The sequence below is a fragment of the Pinus tabuliformis genome, chromosome 4_2, assembly GCF_031772625.1.
Source record: "Pinus tabuliformis cultivar Carrire ecotype Pingquan chromosome 4_2, CPIR1, whole genome shotgun sequence".
NCBI lineage: Eukaryota > Viridiplantae > Streptophyta > Pinopsida > Pinales > Pinaceae > Pinus > Pinus tabuliformis.
Window position 1 is genome coordinate 951835786 of NC_142304.1, and position 27502 is coordinate 951863287.

Genomic DNA, 27502 nt, shown 5'->3' on the forward strand with positions numbered 1-27502 from the left:
TCATTTTATCATCCTCAATCTGATGGGAAAACTGAGATAGTAAACAAATGTTTCGAAGGATATCTTCATTGCTTTGTATCTGATAAACAGACACAATGGGTCAAATGGTTGCCTCTGGCTAAATGGTGGTATAACACTTCCTTCCATACAGCAACAAAAATGACCCCATTTATGGCACTTTATGGATATCAGCCACCATCCTTCACATCATGTTTAAGAGAAAATCCTAAGGTTCAAGCAGTTGAACATCACATTGAACATCAACAACAAGTCCTCCAACTCTTAAAGGATAACCTCATGTTGGCACAGAATAGAATGAAACAACTGGAAGATCAAAATCGCAGCGAAAGAAGTTTTGATGTAGGTGATTGGGTATTCCTACGGCTACAACCATATAAGCAAATGTCCCTCAAGCAAGATAAGAAGGATAATAAATTATCACCAAAGTATTATGGTCCGTACAAGGTGTTGCAAAATATTGGCACTATGGCATACAAATTGAAGCTTCCTGCAACTTCTCGATTGCACCCAGTTTTCCATGTTTCATGTTTAAAGAAGGTTATAGACGACAAGCTCCCAGTTCAAACAATATTGCCAGAACTTGACGAGGAAGGAAAAATTATATTGGAACCAGAAGCAGTCACAGAAACAAAAACTCGACAGTTACAAAATCGATCAATTTCGGAGTATCTTATCAAGTGGAAGAACTTATCCACTGAAGATTCCACATGGGAGGATGAGATTTTTATACAGAAGCATCCAAAACTACTCAAGCATTAAGGACAACACTTTTTTGAAGGAGAGGGGCATGTTGGGTTCCTATAATACTAGTGATTACCCCATTACTATTGTAGTTGTATCCCTTATTAATATTGTTGTGCCCCTATTGTCCCCGTATTGTTATTACTATGCCCCATAGAATTCCTCTATTGTTATTTTTGTGGCTTTATATTATTATTGTTAGGTCAGTTGGGTTATATTGTGACTCCTTAGACTCCTATATATAGAAAGGAGGTTTTGTCATTTGTATCATCCAAGAATTGTTCATTTGTGTAATGTAAAGGAGGTTGCTCCCTCGAAGAGGCTGAATTCTAACGCGTTGATCTCTCTTTTCTATCTTTTTGTGAGCTAGTTTCATAACATTTCAGCAGGGGTCAGCAGACAGGGAAGGGTTTTACCCATTTTACTCAAAATAGTTTTCTTACTACCAACGACCCTTGGAGATTGAATGGAAGAGGTCCTCCTAGATTATTCCTCTGACTCATTTACCCCATTAGACATCCAAGTAGAGGACAAACACACATCAAAAGCTGGGAAAGAACTGGAGATAAACAGTCTACTAGCTACACAGGTCACGGAACTCTCCACTTTAATGGATGAGATGGAGATCACACTCCAAGGTTTGGGTAATACGCGACCAGCTACTGTCATTTCTGAGGGGTTTTTTTGTTTGGGCGAGGGCTCTGAATCACCATTCCTCTCCATCCCATCTCCATCATAATTTCAAGCATGGTCTCAAGCACCATCGAGTATTTCTTTCACTCAAGGAGGTGTTGGTGTCTATGTGGCTAGTTTTAGTGGTTCAGTCCCCAAAGGGTGAGGAATTTCTCCTACCCACCTTGGTATTCTTGGAACTACTCCCGAGGGCTCCACCCACCAGGTATCTGCTTCTACTCATCCCTCTGGCTACTTTGACGGTATCTCCAAATAGGACACGGGTCTAGAAGAAAACGGATCCTCAGATTTAAACGAGAATCCACAAGCTAAGGGTGCTCCTGCAAATCAACAAAAAAGACCAGGGGATAGGAAAAAATCAAAACACTCAAAATTTTAGGAACAAGACCTTCAACTGGTGTTTGGGGATGTCATTTCAATGGCTCAAGTGGCCCTAATGGAGAGCATTGTTCTAGTTGATTGGATTCACAGTAGAATTATACCCCTGCCCGACTGAGAAAATGGACTGCGGAGGTCTAGGGGAACCTAATGATGCAACTACCTGGTGTCATCACTCTATATTGGGGGTTGTTTTCTCATCTTCCCGCAGCCAGACTAGGTGGATTGGGTCTTGAAGAGGTACTATCATATTGAAATGACTCTAGTCCTACTTAAGAGGTGGACGCTGCTTTTTGATCCCACGAAAGAAAACATGGGAGTTTGTTACAGGGAAAAGTGTCTATTTAGAACTGCTCTATCCCACTAAGGTGTGACAGCTGCCTTAGAAACAAACAAAGAAAAACTACTTTTGTATTTCCTTTATGAACTATAGATAGAGAGGAATAGAAAGAACCAACCTGTGTCTTGCGCTAATCCTTTGATCCAATCCCTCTCTTCTTTGACAGTCTCCAGCTACCTGCTCCCTTACTTGCCCAGCTTCACCAAGTACCTGTAAGATCACAGAAGAAGAACACTATACAAAGACATGGATCTATATTCATAAACAACTTAGGATCAGATTTAAGTTAACCATACAAATGTAACAAGCATCAATGATACAAAAGCATGGAGGAAAAACTCAAATAGTTTTTATTGATAAACAAGAAAAGGTCCAGGAGGAGTTACAACCGATGGTTCCTGACCCAGCATCAACCTCCCAGCAAAGAAGCCCCTCTTCACCTCCAACAAAGCATAGATCACCCAATACTCTGATGTTTGTCTCAAAACCAACAGAAATTCCTTACAATAAGAGAAATTCCAGCCTTTGGATCTCTAAGATGAGGGATCCATATATAGATATGTGTAAAGAGGATGAGTCAGCTTGTGATTTGATTAGTGTCTTCTCTCTGTCAGTTCTTGCTTCCACTTGGAGACTGAAGGCCTCTTACTCATCCTTGGTCGAATTCAGTGAGGCAAGTGTCACAGGAGAAGATTCTGGAAGCTTCCATTGTCTCTCCACTTCGTAGAATGACACTGCCATTTGTCATTTCTCGCTCATCGCAACCCACAGAAGGGACTTTTGCAATGCAACGCACCCTCACAGTGTATTTAGGTGCAATGCAACGCACCAAGCCAATGGAGCAGCTGAAATGATCCCGTTTTGACTTATTCTGAGCAGTTTCTGGTGGAGAACTTCTGGGAGAAGCTGTAATCTGTTGACCTTGTTCCTTTAGGGGTTAGAAAAAAAATTTTAGGGACTTAGGAGCCCTTGGTTTATGGACATTTCATGCTTAGAGTTGTAAGGCACAAAAATGTCTATAACAGAGTTGGTCTGATTTGGGTTCGCCTTCCTAGCCTTCCACTCCAATTTTGGGTTTAGGACATATTCAGGGTTATTCGAGATGACATGGGGTGTATCTTGACCATGACAGGGCTTACCAGGATACAGGTTGTATGGATTTAGCTATAATACTGGTGTATCTTGACACCAGAGAGGGCCTAGTGGAGAGCTATCTACTTCAAATGGGAGAGATCACCAAGAGACAAATTCTCGATTACGAGGGTATCCCTTTCGTTGTTTATGGTGCCACAAGGTGGGTCATCTGTAAAAATACTGCCCCTTCATGTCTGGGAAGCAGCAAGAACCTCCAAGATCTATGGTTTTAGCAAGTACACAAACGATGGAGGTGGATTTTCATCCACAGTCAGGCCCTCCTGAGGTTTTGGGGCCTCAACAACACGATTTTGGGGTGCCATCATCGCAATCAGATTCTGTGACATCTGTGGCACCTCTCACAAGAGCTCAGACCAGAGAATTGGCTTTCTCAAGTAATACTCCCCCTCCTCCTTTGTTTTCACATGCATGTTTGTTATCTAAATTTTCTTCTACATCTATGGTTTTGTCTGGTTCGGTTTTGGAGGTTAGAAAGTTTTGTTCCCCTATTTTCCCTGTTTTATTATCCCCTCCCCCTCCCCTCAGTACAAAACCCTCTACTATCCTAATTCTACTCTCTCTAACTATCGGAAGCAGCCCGACCTCTAGTGGTTCTCACTGTTATTATCTTGCTCCCTCCCTGTGTTGTGGGGAAAAATGCCTATGCAGGACGATCCTATCCGCCTAAGGTGTGACAGTGCCTTAGCAACAAACAGAGACAGCTATTCTAGTATTCTTCCTTTATGAATTAAGAATGAAGAGAGATGGATGGACTAACCGGTGTCTTTCGTTTGTCCCTCGATCTGGTTTCTCTTCTCTTTGGGAGTTCACAGCTACTTGTCTTCTTGCTCGCCCAGCTTCAACAGGTCTCTACAAGATCACAAGAGAAGAACACTACACAAAGACATAAATTCATAACCATAACTAGTTCAGGATTAGAAATAAACTAAACATACTAATGCAATCATACATCAAAGATACATCAGTACATAGCAGAAACCAAGATAGCTTTATTGATGAATAACAAGGTTCAGGAAGAGATACAACCCAGAGGGCTCCAATCCAGCATCTCCTTCCCAGCGAAATGGAATTCCTATCTTCACCTCCCTTCAAAGCATTAAGCACCCAATGATTCCAATCTCAAACCAACAGCAATTCTTTGCAATAACAAAATTCCAGCCTCTAGATCTCATGGAGGAGAGATCCATATATAGATGTTTTGGAGAGAGGATGAGTCAGCTTGAGATCTGACTAGTGTCCTCTCCCTCTGTCAGTTCTTGATTCCACTTGGAGGTTCTTGCTTCCAATTGGAGATTTGGAACCTCTTACTCATCACCAGTCAAATTCCCTGAGGCAAGTGTCATTTTGGAAGCTTCCTGGGTTTTGACACCTTGAGAAATGAGTTTGCCACATGTCCACTCTCGCTCAGCGCAGGTAGCCAGTGTTGGCTTTGACATTCAGCGCAGGTAGCTAGTGTTGGCTTTGACATTCAGCGCAGACAGCCAGTGGATCCATTCACATGATCCTGAATTGACTTGTTTTTGAGCAGTTTCTGGTGGAGAACTTCTGTGAATTGTTGTGGTTTGTTAGCCTTGTTCCTCTAGGGGTAGGAACAACATGTTTAGGGACTTTGGATCCCTTAGATTATGGACATTTCATGCTCAATGTTGTAAGGCACAAAAATTTCTATAACAGTTGCCCCCTAAAGTATGAGGCCGTTTATCGGGTGAAATGCTTTATCCAGGAGGGTTCGAAGTTAATCCAATGCTGGGAGGAGACCTGTAATAAGATGCAATACAATACATTATTTTTCATACTACTTTCATGATCTAGCTGAGGCGGGCATTCCCATGCTCAGCTTTATAAATTCATTTTCTGTACATAGAACAGACAATCGTCTGATGGTAGACTGATAATTTTGATGAAATTATCATCCTTTGAGTAGGATGATCATCTGCTGCAATGATGTACATGTCAAATGTCTTTATCTTTCCTGAATATATATCGCAGCCCGGATGGATGAAACTAGATCCAGGGTCTTCAAACTCGTTCAATCTTCACTCTAAGTACAAGTCGATCCATGTGAGAATTTTTCTGAAGTCGAACATGGAAAGACATCGCTTGATTACCGGTCAATGAGGTAAACCGTTAACAAGCGCGAGAGGAATCACCGATAATGATGATGACCCTCAAGGTACTGCAGTACAATTCACATGGTGTGAATAAAAGACTTGGCGTTGAACACCACACAAAATCTTCTGGTCGGAGGTCATTGATGTATACCTGTCGCCGGAAGTGAGAAACTTGCCATTGAGGCATGCAAGCTTCAAAGTAATGAAGGGGTTGTTCCTAGATCAACTTCTTGGATAATGAGCTGATGTCGACAAGAAGCGATCCATCAAAGGAGGGCCTTAATGAATCCCACATCAGTGACATGGAACGAAGCTAATGATTTTGATGGAGGTGAAAACGATCTGTGACATGTGATTCAGGGTGGCGGTCATGAACGGATGAAGGATAATGTATGGCAGTGGATGGGACATGGTTGACTCTTTCTGAATGACTTCTCTTGAACATATGGCGACACTGATGCGATGGATCGGTAGCAATACCCCAATTATGGATGGTATGGCGAGACCATGGTGATGTGACCGGTGAATGAAACAACCCAACCCGATTGTGGTACGGAGGAAAAGTGTCATGTTCAAGAGCGACTTGCTACCATCAAAGTTTTCTTGAGTTTCTCCCAATTTTTCCCCAGTCATTGCTGACCAGTACCTCTTTATTTTTGTCAAGCTTGAGGAGGATAACATATGCTTGTTCTATAACCTGCCCTTTGGGCAAGCCCATCGCTATGTTTTAACGAGCCTAGCGATGGTGAAACTCGTTCTCGTCTAAAGACAAGTTTGTCGCTATTTAGTGATTTTAACGAGTCTAACGACAAATATAACTCGATCCTTTTCATTTTTATAGAGTCTGAAAAGGTACATAAAGTTAACTCCAAAAGTCCTTTTTCGTCATCTAATCCCTTAAGTCCGAAAAAGTATAAAACAATACAGAAGGGATGAGTTTTCGATAGTTTTAATGAGCTGAACAAAACAAGCGCTCGATCTTTTTGTGCAATAATCCCTCAGGTCCAAAAAGATTAAAATCTAGAGGAGGGATAGCACTTCTTGTCCCTTTAACGAGCTGGAAGGCCAAGGACTCGGGAATCTTTTCATATTTTACGAGTCAGTTGAAAAGAGCTCAAAGAAGACTCGTCTTTTGAGGAACGAGTGATAAACAGGGTTAACAACTGATTCCAGGTACAGGTTGGAATTTTCCAATCACGGCAGCGTCACAAGGATGGCTAGGTGAAATCACTCTTCGCAGCTATTCCTCAAAATGGGTAAACAATCATATGGAGGTGAACGATCGGCCAAATGAAAAGTGGAGGTGACGGTGCAAACACGACCAAGGCTTTAATGGCTAATAAGGTTACATTCACAGTGGTTATTTACCGAGTGGAGGTTCATTTTTTATTTTAAAATGAGCTTAAACGCTGATGGAAACACTTGCTCATTGCTTATGTTTATTTTTAACGAGCATGAAGTCCGCGTTAAAACTGCTCGGATCTTGCGTTTATTTTTTAACGAGCATGAACTTTGTGCTAAAACTACTCGATTATATGGTCAAATTTTGATTTTTACCATAACTAGCTTTGCCCTTTTCAAAGATAGTACTGTATTCTTGATTGCTGCATCAAACTTAGTTAGAAATGAATAACATTTGTTTGAAAATGAGATTAAAACCCTAATATTTCGCTTTGAACTACGTAAAAAGCAATTAAAAAGTGTTTTTACCTCTCATTTTACCATTTCATTTGAACTTGGTTTGTTGGAGCTTTGGAGGTGCCTCTTCCCCCTTGATTTTCACCAGCTGATTTCGGGAGATTCTGTGGACGATTCTCGGTGCCGTCTGGACCAGGTAGGAGCTAAACCCTAGCTCTTTCTTTTCATGGTTTTATTTTTCCATTCTGTGCCTGTTTTCCTGTCTCCCTGAGCACCTGGGGTTTTGTTAGGGCGCTCTGCCATCAGCGCAGCTGGTTCACTCGAAACCTGCGCTGAATGTCAAGCTGCCTTAAGGCAATTTGACCTTCAACATAGGTGGAACACTGGCTATCTGCGTTGGGCACAGAAAACTGGTTTTGTTGCACAGTTTTTGATGAAAATTTCGCCAGTTTCTCATCAAATCCAGGATCTTACTCTTTCTCTTGTTTGTTTTGCAGGGACCTTTGAGCAAAATGACCCTTACATGGCGAGAACGAGAACATGAAGAAGAGGACATGATTGCCCTCCATGATCCTGTCACGGTGAATGCGTTGTGGAACTGTGGCCTGTTGAAGTTCTTCTGTATCTCTAGTATGAGAGCACAGATCTCCTTACTGCAGTATATGCTTGATGCTTGGGATCCTATCAACCAAGTATTCCAGATTAGGGGCAAATCCATCCCCTTGACCATAGTAGACATTTACTTCTTGACTGGGTTGTCAAGGCGGTGTGCCCCCATTTCTTTGTCAAGTTCGGCCCGAGGGAATGACTCCGTGAGAGATTATGTCCGCCAGTATTGCAGGGAAGGATCTCAGCCGAGCAGAGACGGCAAGGTCGTTATCCGTGAGATTGCTGACAGGTCTCTCAGGTCCATTCTGTATACTATTGGTAGGATGGCCAGTAGTGCATCTCTTCATGTTGCCAACAGATCTTATGTGCAGCACGCCTTGGAGTGTCTCCAACCGAAAGTATTCAACTGGTGTGATGCAGTACTTTTTCAGATGAAAAGCCAGTTGACCAAGGTAAAGGACGGGAAGCTGAAGAACTTTGGATTTGGTTCTATTTTGACTGCCTTTGCCTTGGAGAAAATACCACTGATGCAGCCTCAGTATATTGCACTCGACTTGCCTTCTCCTACCGAGCCACGCATGCAAAGATGGGTTGATCACATGTCTAGGCATGCTGGTCAACCTCAGATTTCTTTCACTGGTATCTTCTTCAGGTGGTTCGAGCGTCAGGAGATGGTCTATTCCGAGTATCCATATCTTGGCATGGATTTCCGAGGTGATCCGGATTTGGTACTACCGGATGGCGAACAGTGGGGCGCTATTGGTGAAATCTTCGACCATATCAATGTTTACTGTTTTTATTCATAATGTTTCTGTGCTTTACTCTATCAAGACTTTAATCAAACTCTTGTGTGCATGCAGATGTTGGTCCTGTTCATCCAGCAGTTCGCCCGAGAGCGCCAGTCGCTGCCCCAGCAGGGGAGCCTGCTGGGAGGGTTATTCTTCACGACCTTGACATGGCTGAGACCCTTACAGTTGTGCAGGAGCAGGTTGAGAGCCTTACTCTCGGTATTCCGGATGTACGGATCGACGAGTTACCTTTACAGTTGCAGCGGCATACTACTGGTGTGCCTAGACGATGGACTCGTCTCTTGCGCATGATTGCACAGGCCGTGACGTGCTATCATGAGCATCACTAGGCTAGGGTGCCCCCTAGCATTTTTGAGTTTTTGGGTCATGCGACCAATTTTGTCTTGGTTACAGAACATTATGTGTAAACGATAAACAACTTTTATATATATATTTTGATTTTCGGGGTTTATTCTGGTTGAGTTATATGATCCACTTGTACAACATTGATGATGCATTTCTTTTTATAAATGTCGCAAATGTCTATCTAACACATAGTTTGCTAATGAGTCGGTTAATGTGTTTAAGTTCCTGGAAATATGTTGGTATTGAATTAAATCAAACTGTCTTTCCAAAATCTTAACCCTTAGAAACATACGATAAATAGCTGGATTGCGGACGGAATATATACCATTGAGTTGTAGTATCACGAGTTGTGAGTCTACGCTGACGATTAGTCGGCGTATACCATGGGTGATGGCATCAGAGAGTAGTTCTATCAACGCGTTATACTCAGCGATATTATTCGTTGATTGCCCAATACACACACCTCTGAAACTTACTAACTCGCCGCTTGGATCAAAAATGACCTAGGCCGCGGAGGACAGGTTCTGCGAACTACGACTCGCTCCGTCAGCATATCCCACACATGTCTCAGAAAGGTTCGACATCTGCAATAAATGTAAAAAGGTGGATTACTCGACCAAAAAAAACACTTTAGCGAAAACAAAATACAACAAAAGCACACAGGTTACTATTTAAGCATAGTAACGCTTGAGGTACAACCCATTGCGGGGTTGCGCCAGTGGAATTCCGTCATAATCCATTAACTCGTAGGCTCCTTTTGCTAACACTCGTTTAACAATATAGGGGCCCATCCATAAAGAATTAAATTTACCTGCTCCCAATTTGTCGGATTCTTGGTCGTAAAGCAAGACCAAGTCACCTTCTGAGAAGACACGGGGTTTGACATTTTTGTCGAACTGCGCCTTGACTCGTTTCTTATGGGCTTCGTTAGCCAAAGCGGCGTCACGACGGGTTTCATCCAATTGGATTAATTCCAAGAAACTTGCCTCTTCTTCTGAAGTTCCGGGGAGGAGATCAATTGCGAGTTTAGGAGATGAAATTTCAAACTAGACTGGTAAGACTGCCTCCAGGCCATACACCAGTTGGAAAGGTGTGAACCCGGTCGCATTTCTTACTGATGTTCGGTAAGCCCACAAGGCTGAGTACAGGATTAGGTGCCACCTTCTTTTGTGAACTCTGATCATCCTTTGCAACATACGCTTCAGGACCTTGTTGATCGCTTCAACTTGTCCATTGGCTTGTGGATAATACGAGGTAGAGCTGTCGTGAGATAGCCCTAGCTTGGCAGCTAATTCAACCATCATGTGATTGCGAAAATGCGACCCATGATCTGTAACTATAGCCTGTGGTACGCCGAACCTGGCGAATACATGATTGAAAAAGAAAAGGGCAGTTGTTTCACCAGTGTTATCTAATGTAGGCATCGCCTCGACCCATTTGGTAAAATAGTCAACGGCGACTATAATATACCCATGCCCCCCGGTCGAGGTGGGTTACATGTCATGAAATCGATGCCCCATTTGGCGAAAGGCCCAACAACAACTATTGGCTGTAAAGGTGCGGGTGGTCTTCTGGTTTTGCTATCAAAAATTTGACAAGCATGGCAACTTCTGACTGCGGTTATGCAATCTTTGAACATGGTTGGCCAGAAGTATCTTGCTCGTAAGATTTTTTGTGTTGTTGCATATCCAGATTGATGCCCCCCACACGCGCCTGAATGACACTCATTCAGGGCTTTTTCGGCCTCCTCATGGGTGAGGCACCTCCTCAGAACTGTATCGATACCCCGACGGTAAAGCGTATCACCGACGATCATGTAGTCTTTAGCTTGGTATCTTATACGTTTCTGTTCAGAGTGAGAGGTGTTAGGTCTGAACTTTTGGGTTTGGAGATAAATTATTATATCTCCATACCACTCATTGCTTGTAGATATTAGAAACAAATTCTCATCCATGAATGATTCTTCAGATGTTTCATCGTTGGACGACGATGGGAGATCGCACAATAATTCTGCGAAAACTAGAGCTTTCTTTGATTTGGATTTTACAAATTCCAGATCAAACTCTTGAAGGATCGCTATCCATTTTGAATATTTGCCCCCCAGCAACTGTCGCGACAGTATATAAGTCATGGGGTTGCAATCTGATAAAATGGTAGTTTTCTGAAAGAGGACATAATGTCGAAATCTTTGAATCTCTTGAACAGCTGCAAGCGCTAGTTTTTCAACATAAGAATATTTGCTTTCTGTATCATTCAATTTTTTACTTAAATAATATATAGGATGTTCAATTCCATCGACTTCTTGAACTAAAACCATTGCAATGGTCGTATCCGCTGCAGCCAGATACAGGTTAAAATCTCTTTGATAGTCTGGGGCATACATTAATGATGCTTTTACTAGAGAATCTTTCAGAGCATCAAAGGAGGCTTGCGCCACCTGATCCCAGACAAAAGGTACATCCTTTTTCAAAAGACGAGTATAACCTTTAGCAAGTTCTGCGTAATTTGGAATGAATCTCCTCAGAAAGTTTGCTTTCCCTTGGAGTTTCTGAATCTGAAGCAAATTTGAAGGTGGAGGCAAATTAATGATTGCCTAAACCTTGCAAGGGTCGAGACGAATCCCATCCTTAGAGACTACAAAGCCAAGTAAATGACCAGAACCGACGCAAAACACACATTTGTGTGGATTGAGTCTTATCTTGTAGTGTCGGCAACGTAGAAATATCGCTCTTAAATGCTGCGGATGATCAGTCCACTTTCGCGAATGAGCTGGAAGGTCATCGAGATATGGTTGAACGATGTTCTTGATGTCATTGAAGGCATAATTCATTGCCCTCTGAAACGTTGCCCCTGCGTTCTTTAAACCAAAGGGTAATTTTCGATAAGCGAATGTGCCCCACGGACAAATAAATGCAGTCTTTGACTGGTCCTATGGGCGGATATTTATTTGATTATACCCGGAAAATCCATCCATAAATGAAAAGATTTCACATCCGGCGCATTCATCAATTATCTGGTCGATGAAGGGTGTAGGGTAGTTGTCCTTCGGACAAGTTTGGTTTACATCCCTATAGTCGACACACACTCTAATTGTCCCTTGTTTCTTCATAACAGGGACAATATTCGATACCCAATCGGTTAGAGGAACCGGGTAGATGAAACCAGCATGGAGAAGCTTTTCAACTTCTGCTTTAATGGCAGTGGCTTTCTTGGGGTGCACCTGCTGAAGTCGTTGTCTTACTGGTTTGACATCAGGATACATCTTAATTTCATGTTCAACGATACTCGAGTCAATGCCTGGCATTTCATCATATGACCAAGCAAAGACATCTCTGAACTCGCGAAAAAGAGCGTTATATATTTCCAGTTCTGAAGGATAACAACCTTTGCCGACATAAATATTCTCTACAACATTTGTTTTAGTCGAGATATTTATGGCTATAGTCTCTTCAATATTGGATAAGTTCCGCTCGAAATCCACCGTATTTACAATATTTGATAGGAATTCAAAAACTGAAGGGTGATAAAGGTCATGCTGAGTATCTTCTTCATAATCTGGAAGAAGGGAACGATGGTGGCAATCATTCCATGGTGCCCCCTCAATCAACATTGATTGTAGGATTCCTTCGTCAGTCCCATGTAGTTTCGACCAAGGATCTAATGAGGTACTGTATTCTCTAGACCTATCTACCCAAACGCTTGATGAGCGTTGATTTGGGTTCGCCTCCCATGCCCGAAACATTGATTGCTAAAATATTTCTATTAGGCTTGGGGGAAAAACCATTGCATGATCCATGTCGATATCATCTTCCACGACCTTCGTAGAAGATATCATGTTGCAGGCTGCTACCAAGGCTATTTCTCCTATATAGATGGGAGGTGGCAGTGCGAAAGTTCCCATTAATGTGGGGTCTTTCAGTAGGCCTACTCCGATATCTTGAAGCGAATGGTTGCTTCCATGGATCATGGGAATGCTTCCCGTAACTTGTGAACCATTAGGGAGGAAGTTTTGTTGGTCGACGATCGTAATCCCTCCTTGAAAAGGGAACGCGATCTTCCTAAAATAAGTCGACACTACAACTGCCATGGCATATATCCATGGTCTTCCCAGTAGGATGTTGTAGTCAAGATTCCCATCGATGACTTCAACATCTATTTCTACTATTTTTCCCCCTAGTTCAACCTTCAAGTTATTTAGGATACCGTACGGGGTGTACGTTCTTCCGTCGAATGCTTTTAATGTCGTCGAATATCACGACAAGGTTGGAGATCCTAAAGTTTTCCAGCAACTCATCGACATGATATATGTAGATGCCCCCTCATCAATAATTGTTCGGTGAAAAGTTTTGTTGAGGGCTTTCACTTGAATAAGGAAAGCTAGTTGAGCTGGTAACTGAGGATCGTATCCTTTGTGGTCGAAGGATAAAAGATTGGAATCCGTAGGATCAATCCCACCAATAGCCGATAACAACGCCTGCCTTTGGGATGGACAATTTTGTAGTACTTCAAGAGTCGACATAGCGGATGGCGATTGGGCCAAATCTTCCACTATGTTATAATGTTGCGCTGCTCTGGCGCGAGGATTAAATGTCGACTTGTGTACTACTCCCTTTGGCGGTTTTATTGTTAACTCAGGAATGATGGGTGGTACAACTTCTGGCGAAGTTGTTTTCGAACTACTTGGTTGATCTTTACCTTTGTAGTTCGACAGCTGCGGATTCTCGTAATATTTTTTCCTTGTCGAAATCAAAGCATCATTTTGTTGCTTGTAGATTAACAACATTAGCACTTGCGACGGGGAAGCATTTCCACTATCAAACAGATTTTGACCTAGATTGGGAAACGGATCAGTTAATACAGCTGAGGTTTGCGAACTTTTGAAGAACCTCTTAAGCTCAGCTCTGTATGGACAATCTTGTGTCCAATGATCCTCATCACATATAAAACATGGATTTTTTGGTTTCCCTTTCCTAGGAGGCTTTGAAGAAGTTTTTTCATGGGATGACTCACCCTGTTTCTTCTTCTTCCCTTTGTTTTGCTTCTTCTTGCTTCTTGGTTGATTGGTTTCTTTGCCTCTATCTCCTGATACGACATTTACTTCCGAAGCAAGAATTTCTTCTTTCGCATTTTGATCTGAAGTCTTACGGGATTTCTTAGACGAAGCCTTTGTCGATTTCGCGTTTTCCGTGCCAATCACACCATCGCCGGCATGAGAGTCACTATTTGATTTAGGAGGAGGAGGAATTGAGAATTCCGGTCTAGGGGCGTCAGGTATTTTGTCGTAGAGCGTGCCAGACTGAGTGTATACTAAGTCTAGATATTTTGCACGAGCAATAACTTTCTCCTCTGTTACGACTCCCCCCTTGGCCACATCCTCCGTTATGGCAGGAAGTAACGACTTGATAAACCATTCAGCTAATAGCTGATCGGGAACGTAAGTCTTCACCATCCTGCGACGACGACGCCACTCATGTATATGATCGGATATATGGGTGGCCGTCGTCTGCTTGAAGTTGGTTAAGATTTCCGTTCCAGTTTCATACCTTATCGATAATTGAAAATGGGTTAAGAAAGTCGTGGCTAGGGAATTGAAATTGTCAAAAGAGGCTCTAGGTAATTCAATATACCATTTTGCCGCTGGACTCGTTAACGTCCTCTAAAAAAGGTGAAGCCTTATCGAATCATCGTTCAGGGTGTTCGACGAACACCACAGATGAAAAGTCATCACGTGATTCGATGGGTCTTCACCTGGATTTCCATTGAATTTAGGAATGTCCGATGGAATTTTGTGAGGAATCGCTGGCCACCAAGGGGCATAAGCAATTGGATTGTTTGTTAACCGGTGTAAATCGGGTAACTCCAGAGTTGCCACGAATAGTAACTGTTGATTCAGGTTAGGTGAAGCATACCCAGGGTACGATGGAATTGCCTGAGCAGTGGGCCTTTGCATACCATCATAATGTAATTGATGTTGGTATGACTGATACGGTTGGTGGACTTGACCACTGTAAAGCGGTTGGTTTTGACCGTTTTGAATATACGGTTGTCCACTGTTCGCAAAGATCTGCTGCTTAGAACCTTGGTAAACTTGCTGGAATTGTGGTTGTTGGTATTGCACCAGCCACGGTTGTGAAGCCATGTTCTGCTGCGCTATACTAACCGTAGGACCAAGATATGGGGTAATTGTACCCGTTTGGACCTGTGTCGCCCCACCAGTTGGCGATTGTGGTTGTGTCACAGGGTCAAGGAGTTGTTGCATTACAACCTGAGAAATCTGAGGTTGACATACAACAGGCATCGTTTGAACTTGTGACACTGTTACAATAGCTGGTGTTGTCAGGATGTTCGACATAGGTACACATTGTTGCATAGAATACACAACTCTTGGCTGTTGGGGTAGCATAAGTACCCAACCACTTGTCGTAACTCCAGTATAACCTGAATACTATTGAGAACTCCCGTATGGATATCCTCCCGGAGGGGGTAATGAAAGGGCATACTGCCCCCCATACGGTAGCAATCCGGAACTCGAGGGGATAGTTTTCCCTTGGGGACTGAATGGCCCAAATTGACCTCCAAAGGGATCAATCTGGCGAGTCTCAACATAAGAGTTGCCGGATATTATTCCGGAGGAACAAACTAGAACAGACCACATTGTCGAAATAGTCCCTGGGTGGACTCCTTCTAGCGGTTGTGAGCTAGTTGGGACAGATGGTATGCCGGCAAACTTTGTCGGAGTGACGACAGGTAGTTCTGTTGTCGCTGTGTCATTCGACACAGTCCTAGATGTTGACGGTTGCTCAGACATTTTGAGTCTATCCAATAGATTGCCTAGCGAATCTATAGGAACTTCCACTGGTGATAGACTAACTTCTAATGTAGAAGGAAATAGAGTGACCCCTACTCCAAAATTCGTTGGAGTACTTGCTTGCAGATCCTCTACAATTTCCTCTATCGCAATCAAACCAGGTGGAAGAGGAAGACCGTCAGGTCCGTAAAATATTTCTGGTGCCGAAGAAGGGGTTGATTCGACAGCGACAGTTGTTTGAGGAGCAAGACTCTCTGAACCGGTCACAGATGGAACTGGTTCAGTAATGCAAGTATTTGTTCTCAGACTAGGATCAGTGTCACTGTCCCTTTGTGGCTGTTGAACTTCTTCAATAGAGGCAAGGTTTCCAAAAATGTTTGGAGTAACCGGAATCTCAGATGTTGTTGGAACACTTGTTCTAACTTTGATAGGAGATTTCGAACCGGTTAAACGAGTTCGCTTTGTCCGTACTGTTTTCGATTCCGGAGACAAAGACAGTTGAATTGTAAGCCTCCGCGAACGACGGGGTTTCAATTGACTTTCTTCCACGATTGCGGATTACTCGATCAACTAAAATACAAAATGGGAAAGTGTGTTTCCGAATTGAATGAATTTTTTAGACGATTTAGACACAACTTGATTTTTCACTTTTAAAGAGTCGAGAAAAAGCTAAAGATGACTCTAGTCTCCTTCGATGTTTTAACGAGCCCGAAGTGACAAATGCTCAGATGGACTTTTTCTGTTATAGAGTCTGAAAAAGGCCAAAAGGAACTGCTCTGGAGTTCTAGGCAGAGGGTGTGCCAAACTTTTCGCAAAACCGTAGAATACTTTTTAAGGTACGGGCGGTCGATCTTCCTGAATGTTGTGTTCAGTGCATTGCGATCAGTAGGGCGGCCAACACGGCTTCCTAAGGATAAAGGTTATATTCCTATAGGGGTCTCCCAATATATACGCGACGGTATGTGGGAGCACAATCCGTATTGGCGCTATCGTCCCTCAGGAGGAATCACACACCTTCAACAAGATCGACAGTCACCAGGCTTTACGACGCCGGAACACATCTCTAGCCTAGACCTCTATGTTGTGTGTTATGTTGCAAAGCGTTGTTAAGTTCATTCAGTTTATTTTAAGTTGATCTTTTTAGAAGTTTGCCTTTCTGGATCACCACGAGATGTATGATACAATTCCTAAATGCAGTCTAAGATGATAAGCAAGCTTTATATCTTTTCAACTTTGAAAATCCTAGCTACTAAGGGGAAAGAAAGACACCATCTTTTCTCAAAGAGCACTCAGCACACTCTAATGCACTTTTCCTAAATCAAGCATGCAAACTATCAAAATGAAAATGTACAATGCAGGTGTTTGTTTTCCTCTTTCTTAGTATTGATGCCTACAAAGAAAGCTTTTTGTACCACTTTGAATTTGCTTTTAAATGACAAGTAAAAACAAGTTTACTTTTTCGAAATTAGAAAGGGTAGAAGAGATTACAACACTTTGCGACTTTCGAAATGAACACTTGTTTCGACACTTAAAAGAGACAAACTCAAACCAATAAGCAAAAGCAAATGTATAATCAACTGTAAATAGCCAATGAACTCTCTCCTAAGATCACAATCAACAGATCTGAATCAAGGGCTACAGGATGATTATTTCACTCATGCAAAGGAAAATTGTAAATGATGCCACAAACACATAAAAACATTCACAGTCTTTTTGTACAAAAGGAGGCGGAATTGAAGCAGAGAAAAGGAGTTATCAGACTGGTACCTATGCTGGTTACAAGCTGCAAAAAACAGAGATCAAAACAGGGCAACAGAGAGCAGAGAACCCCAGCTGCACAAGGAAAAACTGGATCAGCGCAACCTCAACACTGGGGTTTTGACATTCAGCGCAGGTAGCCTTCATGGGACCTGCGTTGAAATGTAGAATCCCTTCACAGGGTTCACGCTGAACGAGAAACGAGAGTTTCTCACTGGGTTCTGGGTCACAGATTGCTAATTAATCAACGGTTTCAGGCCAAATAAAAGCAACAAGCAAGGTACAATCAAAGGGATGCTTTGAGGGGGTACTAAGATCTATCACAAAGGATCATCAAATCATTTGTGAGTCCATTGTTTAGATCATAGACAAATCCAGTGATTGGATCAAGGCAGCAACTGTCTACTTTGCAACTGAGAATAGCAGAAGAAGTTCGATTGTTGCTGTTGAGCCTATGAAACAAACAATGATAGAGACACAAATAAAATGACTAAAACAAATCTCCCCAGCGGAGTCGCCAATTTGTTGTGGCGAAAAATGCCTATGCAGGACGATCCTATCCACCTAAGGTGTGACAGTGCCTTAGCAACAAACAGAGACAACTATTCTAGTATTCTTCCTTTATGAATTAAGAATGAAGAGAGATGGATGGACTAACCGGTGTCTTTCGTTTGTCCCTCGATCCGGTTTCTCTTCTCTTTGGGAGTTCACAGCTACTTGTCTTCTTGCTCGCCCAGCTTCAACAGGTCTCTGCAAGATCACAAGAGAAGAACACTACACAAAGACATAGATTCATAACCATAACTAGTTCAGGATTAGAAATAAACTAAACATACTAATGCAATCATACATCAAAGATACATCAGTACATAGGAGAAACCAAGATAGCTTTATTGATGAATAACAAGGTTCAGGAAGAGATACAACCCAGAGGGCTCCAATCCAGCATCTCCTTCCCAGAAAAATGGAATTCCTATCTTCACCTCCCTTCAAAGCATTAAGCACCCAATGATTCCAATCTCAAACCAACAGCAATTCTTTGCAATAACAAAATTCCAGCCTCTAGATCTCATGGAGGAGAGATCCATATATAGATGTTTTGGAGAGAGGATGAGTCAGCTTGAGATCTGACTAGTGTCCTCTCCCTCTGTCAGTTCTTGATTCCACTTGGAGGTTCTTGCTTCCACTTGGAGATTTGGAACCTCTTACTCATCACCAGTCGAATTCCCTGAGGCAAGTGTCATTTTGGAAGCTTCCTGGGTTTTGACACCTTGAGAAATGAGCTTGCCACATGTCCACTCTCACTCAGCGCAGGTAGCCAGTGTTTGCTTTGACATTCACCGCAGGTAGACAGTGTTGGTTTGACATTCAGCACAGACAGCCAGTGGAGCCATTGACATGATCCTGAATTGACTTGTTTTTTAGCAGTTTCTGGTGGAGAACTTCTGTGAATTGTTGTGGTTTGTTAGCCTTGTTCCTCTAGGGGTAGGAACAACATGTTTAGGGACTTTGGATCCCTTAGATTATGGACATTTCATGCTCAATGTTGTAAGGCACAAAAATGTCTATAACACCCTGCCTCTCAGACCCCAACCTATGGATTGGATGAGGATCCCCTCCCTTCCATCCCTTTAAAACCCCCCTGTGGCAGATAATCTCATCTTTCTAAAGCCATTAAGAGGGTTGGCATCAAGGTGGCTTCAGGAGTTCAAACCCCCATTGACTGGGTCCTTAGAGCAAAGGAAACCCTCAAAAAGTTACCCCATGAAGTGTCTCTCCTTCAACTGCAGGGGCTTGGCCAGCCCGAACAAAAAACTGGCTCTAAAGAGGTTATGTAATTCGGAGAGACTAGATGTTATTTTTTTGCAAGAAACTCTAGGTGAAGGGAGCCTGGTAAACAAAGTGCTCCTGAATTTCCTTCCGGACTGGGTTTTCCACTTCTTGGATGTTAGAGGGTGCTCGGGTGGCTGCGCCATGGGCTTCAATAAAAGAACAATTAAATTACACAATGTATGGGGGGGGCAAGGGTTTCCTAGGTGCCGACATTTCATCCTCAATTACAACTTCCCTCTTAAGCTCTTCAACATGTATGGGACCTACCATAACAGGGAATTATTCTAGGGTAGACTACTGGAAGCCGATTTTATGCAAACAGAAAAATTGATCATTGGGGGAGATTTAAATTTCTCTCTTGGGCTAGCAGAATCCTGGGGCAGCAGAGCCTAATGTGATCCCCTTAGCTTTTTTTAAAGCTTTTTTGGATTCCGACGACCTATTGAACATTATTTTAGCCAAGCTTATGCCGACATGGAGGAACAGAAAGATGGGGGAGGAGGCTTTGGCTAGAAGGCTGGACCGCTTTATGATAAAGGCCCCTCTTCTATCCATATTGGATCATTTTCACCAGTGGGTGGGTTCAGGAGGGATATCAGACCACTCCCTGATTTTTTTGGAGATCAGGGATGACAATCTCAAACCCCAGGCGCCTTTTAAATTCAACTCGACATGCCTATCTGAAGTCGGTTTCCAAAAAATATTCACTAACTCTTGGACACACTGTTGGTCTGATGATCTTATCTCCCTAGCCTAGGTCATTGCAAAAAATTCGGCATGCCTAAAAATAAAAACCATTGATTGGGCAAAGGAAAAATAGCGAAAGGACGAGGTCGATCTTTGAAGGATTGAAGAAGACCTTAAATTATTGGAAGCCTCTAGGCTTACTAGTTTTTCATCAACTGAAACGAAGGCACAATTAAATTAGAAAAGATTAGACTATTGAAACAGAAAGAGGAGTCATGTTGTTTAAAAAGAATAGCATTATGGCTAAAAGATGGGGATGAGAATTCCAATTTTTTCCAACAATATGCCTGAGGGAGAAAGTCTATCAACACTATCTTGAAGCTACATGATCTAGAAGGCAGGGAGGCAAACACCTACAATCAACTGGCAAATATGGGTGTTCATCAGTTTTCAAAAATATATAAGGCCCCAAGGGGTTCTACCCTCCTTGACATCATCCGCATTGTAGAGGCACTGCCTATATTTGTCAAGCCAGAAGAGGAGGAGGCCTTAATTGCACCGGTTTTGCAGGGGGGAACTTGAAGCTGTGATGAAATGTTTCAAAAAAGATAAAATCTTGGGGTTGGATGGCTGACCGATGGAATTCTATAGAACTTTCATTGAGCTTATTAGGTCGGATATTCTTAAGGCTATTGAGGATTGCATAGTCATAGGCAGAATGTATGAGGAGTTCAATGCGACATTCTTTTCCCTCATCCCCAAAATTGACAAACCCTTTATCTTTGATGATTATCATCCTATCTCCCTCTACAAAAGCATCTACAAAATCATATCCAAAACCATCTCCCTTCGTCTTAAACCTATCCTCTCTAGGATGATCTCCAAGGAACAGTTTTCTTTCCTCAAGTCATCGTCAGATTCATGAAGTTATAGGGACTGCCAAGGAAGGCCTCCATTCGATCAAAAAACAAAACAAAAATTTCATCATTTTAAATATTGACCTCTCAAAAGCCTTTGATCATGCTAGTTGGTCCTACCTTCATCTCATTCTCACATATAGCGATTTCCCCCACTCCTTTATCTCCTGGATTATGTGTTTCTTCTCTTCTGCCTCCTATAGTATCCTTATCAATGGTGTAGCTTCTGGTTTTTTTCATGCTGAGCATGGTCTAAGACAGGGGTGTCCTCTCTCCCACCTCCTCTTTCTTCTAATCATGGAAGGTCTAAGCAGACTGATAAAAAATGCTCGTGAGACTGGTGACCTGGGGGGAGTCTAGATATCAGATATGACTACCCTCTCACATATTTTGTTTTTTGATGATGTACTTATATTTATAAATGGTTCTTTTCATGACTCATATGTTTTCAAGAACATATTATCTCTCTTTTGCAAAGCAATAGGTATGGAACCAAATTATGGGAAATCCACGATCATCTTTGTGACCTGCCTCCAAAACAAGGAAAGGTACGCGTCCCAACAATTTTCCTTTGTCAAACAAGAACTTCATGCTGGCCTAAAATATATGGGGTTCATACTGAAACCAAATGGTTATTGCATCGCTGACTAGGCCTCGCTCATTGTAAAAATTGAAAGTAGAATAAACATCTGGAAGTAACGTTGGCTCTCCAAAGCGGGTAGGCTCACTCTGATAAAATCGGTGCTCGAGGCCATTTCGGTATACTCGATGACTCTTGCTTGGATCCCAAAAGGTATTCTAAATAGGATACAAAAAATCTATTGTATATTCCTCTGGCGGGGTCAGAATATAGGGAGGAATTTTGCCTAGGTCCGCTGGAATAGGATTGGGAAACCTCAAAAACTGGGTGTTTGGGGTTTAAAATACCTTCAGTCCTTTGCAATGGCTCTCACGGAAAAAATGGGTTGGCATGTAATCAAGTCTGAAAGCCTTTGGAAAGAGGTAATTTATTTCAACTGCATCCATCACCTCTCAATTATGGATTGGATTCACAGTCCCAATATATTCTTTGTTGGTGCTTCCATCATCTAGAAGGCAATCTCCAAATATTTCAATATTATCAAGAATGGCCTAGCATGGAAAATTGGAAATGGAGCACAGGTTCGTTTAGGCATGGATTCCTGGATTGAGTGCGAGAATGCCCATATCCTACCAAGGGCCCTTCGACAATTCCTCTTTGGGACAGGAATCACAAAGATCACCCAAATTGTTGTTTCCGATTACGACCTTTGGGTGCCTCAGCGATGGCTGGATCACAGAGAATTGAACATTCCTGACAGATGGTATTGGGTCTAGAATCGTTTAATTGGGGCACTAGAGGAATCCAATATCAAGCTAACTAAGAAAGAGGATGAGCTCATCTGGGCCACTATCCCTCATGGGCGATACTCCCCAAAAGCAGGCTATGCGGCTCTTATGACAGCTCAGGAAAATGGCATAATTAGCTAGTGGTGGTGCCACCTTTGGAAACTAAAATCCCCCATGAAAACTAAGTTGTTCATGTGGTGTATTCTCACAAACAAAGCCCAAACTAAATTAAACCTCATGAAATGGTCTTTTCACGGTCTCTCTAGATGTTGTTTCTGCAAATCCAATGTTGAAGATATGAACCATCTCTTCTTCCTATGCCCGATTACGGCACAGTTTTGGTCCTATATAATTTCTTCCCTTAACTTAAAGACAAATTGGTCCGGCCAAAATTTCGAGGAAGCATGGCACTGTTGGTGGTCTCAGGCTCACACTCAAAAAGACATAATCCTACTCCTGATTGTTTGTTGGGGCATTTGGATAAACAGGAACTGATTGATCTTCCAAGATGCTCCAATCAACTGGTTAACCACATGTACCAACTTTGTTTCCATTTTTAATCTTATTCCAGACATCCCGGACAGTAAAGCACCACGGGTCATCAGTCCATAACTCTTCTATTCCAGTTTTCCGTGGGGTTATTTTGATGGCTTTGCCCAAGCCGAGGGCTGTGGGGGGGGGGGATCTGTCCTTCACATCAATGAACATTTGTCTTTCAGAATCAAATTTGGTCTTGACAGGGGTACAAATAATTTTTTTGAGCTTCACAGTTTAAAACACCTTCTCTTATTTGCGAGGGAACAAAATTGTCAAAAGATTCAAATCTTTGGGGATTCACAGCTTGTTATAAATTAGATAAATGATGCATATCATTGTCACTTGCACACACTCAGGGACACACTCAATGATGTCTTTACTCTAAAATCATAATTTGATTTTATTGTATGCTCTCATATATATAGGGAAAGGAATGAGATTGTTGATTGTCTATCCAAAGAGACCGCGTAGCTGAACCGGGGTCAATGGTTAATTCAGGAATTCGGAGATGGTGTTTTCTATCAGTTATTCCACCGTCCATTCATTGACATGAATGAGAATCACTCAAAATGATCTTCTCAAATCATTCCATGTTTATTTTTGTTTGTGTCTTTATCAGTTTTTTTTGTGCATTGCTAAGTATTTAAGTTATCTCTGTTGTTTATAATTTCTTCTCTACAACCTATGTTGTAATCTTTATATATGGGTTCGAACTCTTATGAATTGTTTCTACAATGAATGCATCTCATACATGTTGAATGATACATGTAATTTTCTTAATATAATTAATGAAAATTGTGCCCTTTTCCTTGGAAATATATATATATATATGAAAATTATCATAAATTTAATTAATTACTTAATATTCCAAATACTTAATTTACAAAACATATGAATAAAATTAAATTAAAATTGAAATAAAAATTAAATTCACGTTCAATTCACTTTAAACAAAGTACCTTTTACTTTTATAAAGGTTAGTCAAAATAATCAAAACACTCACTGAAAGTTTAATTCATTTTGCAACCATCCACAATTTTAAGTAAAACCAATAAAACTTAACAATTTAGTCACTTGCCACAATTAAAAATAGTTAGGACCCAAAAAAAACAAAGAAGAACATGTTGAACAAATAGAGATAAAATATTTTCATATAAAATGTATTATAAACCAAAAGTTAAATATACTGCAAAGTTGTATTTTAAATATAAATTGATTAAACTATATTTTAAATATTTAATATATATATATATATATAGATTAAGTATCTAAATAAACTTAATATTTTAGAATCCATTGTCTAAAATTATAATTTAAATAAATAATTTTCAAATTTAAAAAAAAATTGATTTAGGATGCTTCCATGCAGTATTGTAAATGGAGCCGATTTGGTTGGGAACTGTCAATAGTCGAGAGTGTCTAGAGAGACCATTCAAACAACAAATCTGACTTTCTACCTCATAGCTGGACTCGTCTTTCGACTTGCTTTCTGTAGGGACCACAAAAAAAATATGTACATATAACACCGTCCAAAAGACAATGTTTACAAGGAGGCAAATTGGTTGCGAAATGTCATATCATTGTCGAAAAGAAAATGCCGACCTCTGATCTCATAGCGAGCCCACAAAAAAAACATATATGTATAATTGGCCTCTTTATAATTTATTATTATTTTTTTTTTCATATTACATATTATTTGATAAAATTAATTCAAAATAATTTATTTTTTTATCAATAAAAAAAAAATTGAATAAATTATACCTATAAGATAAAATTTAAAAGATGGAAACCCATTATCCAATTCTTTAAAGGAAAAATGAAGTATTGAAGCTAGAGCTGAATAGGTCGGGAAGTGTTAGTAGTCAAGAGTGTCTAGAGAGACCATTCAAACCATAATGCCGACCAACAATCTCATAGTCGAGACTGACCTCCGACTTGCTTTCAGTAGGAGCTACAAAAGAAATATGTGTGTATAGTTATGTGTAACCTCATAGTCAGCCCGACCTCCGACTTGCTTCTACAAAGGCCCACAAAACAAACATACGTGTCTATAATTTATTATTTTGTTTTTTCACATAACATATTATTCAATAAGTGTAATTTAAAATACTTTATTCCTTTATCAATAAAGAAATAAATTCAACAAATTATTCTTATAAGACATTTAATATTTAATTTATAACATATTAATTCACGATAAACTTCATCATATACCTCATTTAAGTGGTTTATAAGAAATAATAGTAACAACAACAATGAACCTAGATTCTAAGCTGAATTGGCCAGGAAGTGTCAGTATTCAGGACGCTCTAGAGATATCATTTAAACGACAATGTCGACCTCTTACTTTCTTTCAGTAGGGGCCACAAAATAAATATATGTGTATAGTTACACATATTTACAACAACCACCTCCGACATTGTAGTCAGCTAGACCTTCGACTTACTTCTACAAAGGCCCATAAAACAAACATAGTGTCTATAATTTATTATTTTGTTTTTTCCCATAACATATTATTTAATAAATAGAATTTAAAATAACTTATTATTTTATCAATAAACAAATAAATTCAAAAAAATATTTTTATAATACATTTAAGATTCAATTTATAACATATCAATTCATGATAAACGTTATCATAGACCTCATTTAAGTCATTTATAATAAATAATAATAATAACATCAATGAACCTAGATTCTGAGTCAAATTGGTCGAGGAGTGTCTGCAGTCAAGAGTGCCTAGAGAGACCATTCAAATCACAATGTCGACCTCCGATCTCATAGTCAAGGCAGACCTCCGACTTGTTTTCAGTAGGAACCACAAAAGAAATATGTGTGTATAGTTATGTGTAACCTCATAGTCAACCTGACCTCCGACTTGCTTCTACGAAGGCCGACAAAAAAAACATACATGTCTATAATTTATTATTTTATTTTTTCACAAAACACATTATTTGATAAATATAATTTAAAATACTTTATTCTTTTATCAATAAATAAATAAATTCAACAAATTATTTTTCTAATATATTTAAGATTTAATTTATAACATGCCAATTCATGATAAACTTTATCATAGACCTCATTTAAGTCGTTTATAAGAAATAATAATAATAACATCAATGAACCTTGAGCCGAATTGATCGAAGAGTGTCTGTAGTCAGGAGTGCCTAGAGAGACCATTCAAATGACAATTTTGACCTCCGATCTCATAGTCGGGGCCAACCTCCGACTTGTTTTCAGTAGGAGCCACAAAATAAATATATGTGTATAGTTATGCATGTTTACAACAACCACCTCTGACCTCTTACTCAGCCTAACCTTTGACTTGCTTCTATGAAGGCTCACAAAACAAACATATGTGTCTAATTTATTATTTTTTTTTTCACATAACATATTACTTAATAGAGACTGATGATGGGGAGGAGCTCAAAACCCTAGCAATATAGGAGGGTTTCAGTAGATAATGGGATGGTGACAAGTGAAGCCATGGCCTAGTACAGCACATACATAGAACATCATGGGGAAGGTTGTCAGGAAGGTGAAGGAAGTTGGAGATTGATTTGGCCGCAACCTTTTTGTCTTGGGAAGGATGTGAAACAGGGCATTAGGGCAACCAAAGAATGGAGGAAAGGGTAAAGGGATTCATGTTGTTTGTCCATTACGTTGTCGCATCTAACAACCTACAGATGCCCATTGAAGGAGAACATGCTTTCGGTTTCTGGGGAAACCTAAAAACTGTTAACATTGGAAAGGGAGATGGTCAAACAAATGGATCTCATTGATTTGGACCCTATGCCTGAGGATATATTGTCGGTTTGGGTGATGGAGGTCACGGAAAAAAATATTTAGCAGTATATTTGTCTAGTTGGACTACCAAGAGGGAAGAGAGGAGGTTCGGGAGTGGATCGAAAATAGGGGAAAAAGTTCAGGCTTTTGGAGGAGAGTTTAGGTTGGACTAACCTGGGAAACTGGATAGGTCAAGAGCTGGAAGGGAGACAAGATACTTTACTTCTTGGGATGGACTATGTGGTTGGAAGTGCAGAGGCTATCCAACTAAGTAATAGTTTTCCTAGCCCGCTTAAAGATTTCTATACTGGGGGTTTAAAAGATATCATCATTAGTTGTGGATTTAAGGGCCAAGAAGGCTTGAAATCATTCATTTTGGAAGATTTGGGTTCAACAGAGGTCAGGAAAGGGTTTTGGTTGGACAATACATTTGCATGCAAGAGCCCTCTACATGTCAAAATAAGAGAAACCTTAAACCTTGAATCGAGCTTTCGTGTAGTCTTATCTGGTTTAATTAGACATGATAAGAACTTGAATGGTGAGTGGAAGGGGTCGAAAGCAGGGAGGGGGGGAATTGTGATTTAGGGGTTTGTGGAGATCCTCTCTTTATTGAATATAAGGAGGGTGTTTTTGAGGCAGAGGGGTTTTTAGGAAGAAGAAAGTTTTTACATTTATCAGGCAAATCAGTCCAAGCTTAAGGAAGAGGGTTAGACATTCCTAGAATTTGTAGGAAGGAGGGACATTCTGAAATGCTCCAAGAAGCTACCATCAATGCGAACGAGATCATGTTGGGAGGTGGGAAGCGGGGTGACACCAGAAGAAAGGGAAAAAAATTAAGCAAGAAGAATAAGGAAGTTGAAAACTTGGTCTTAGGGGTTGATATCCTGATTGATGAGGCCATGGAGGCTTCGGAGCTAACATTGGTTTCTCAGGAAAAAGGTAAAAATACACTGCAAACTACATCC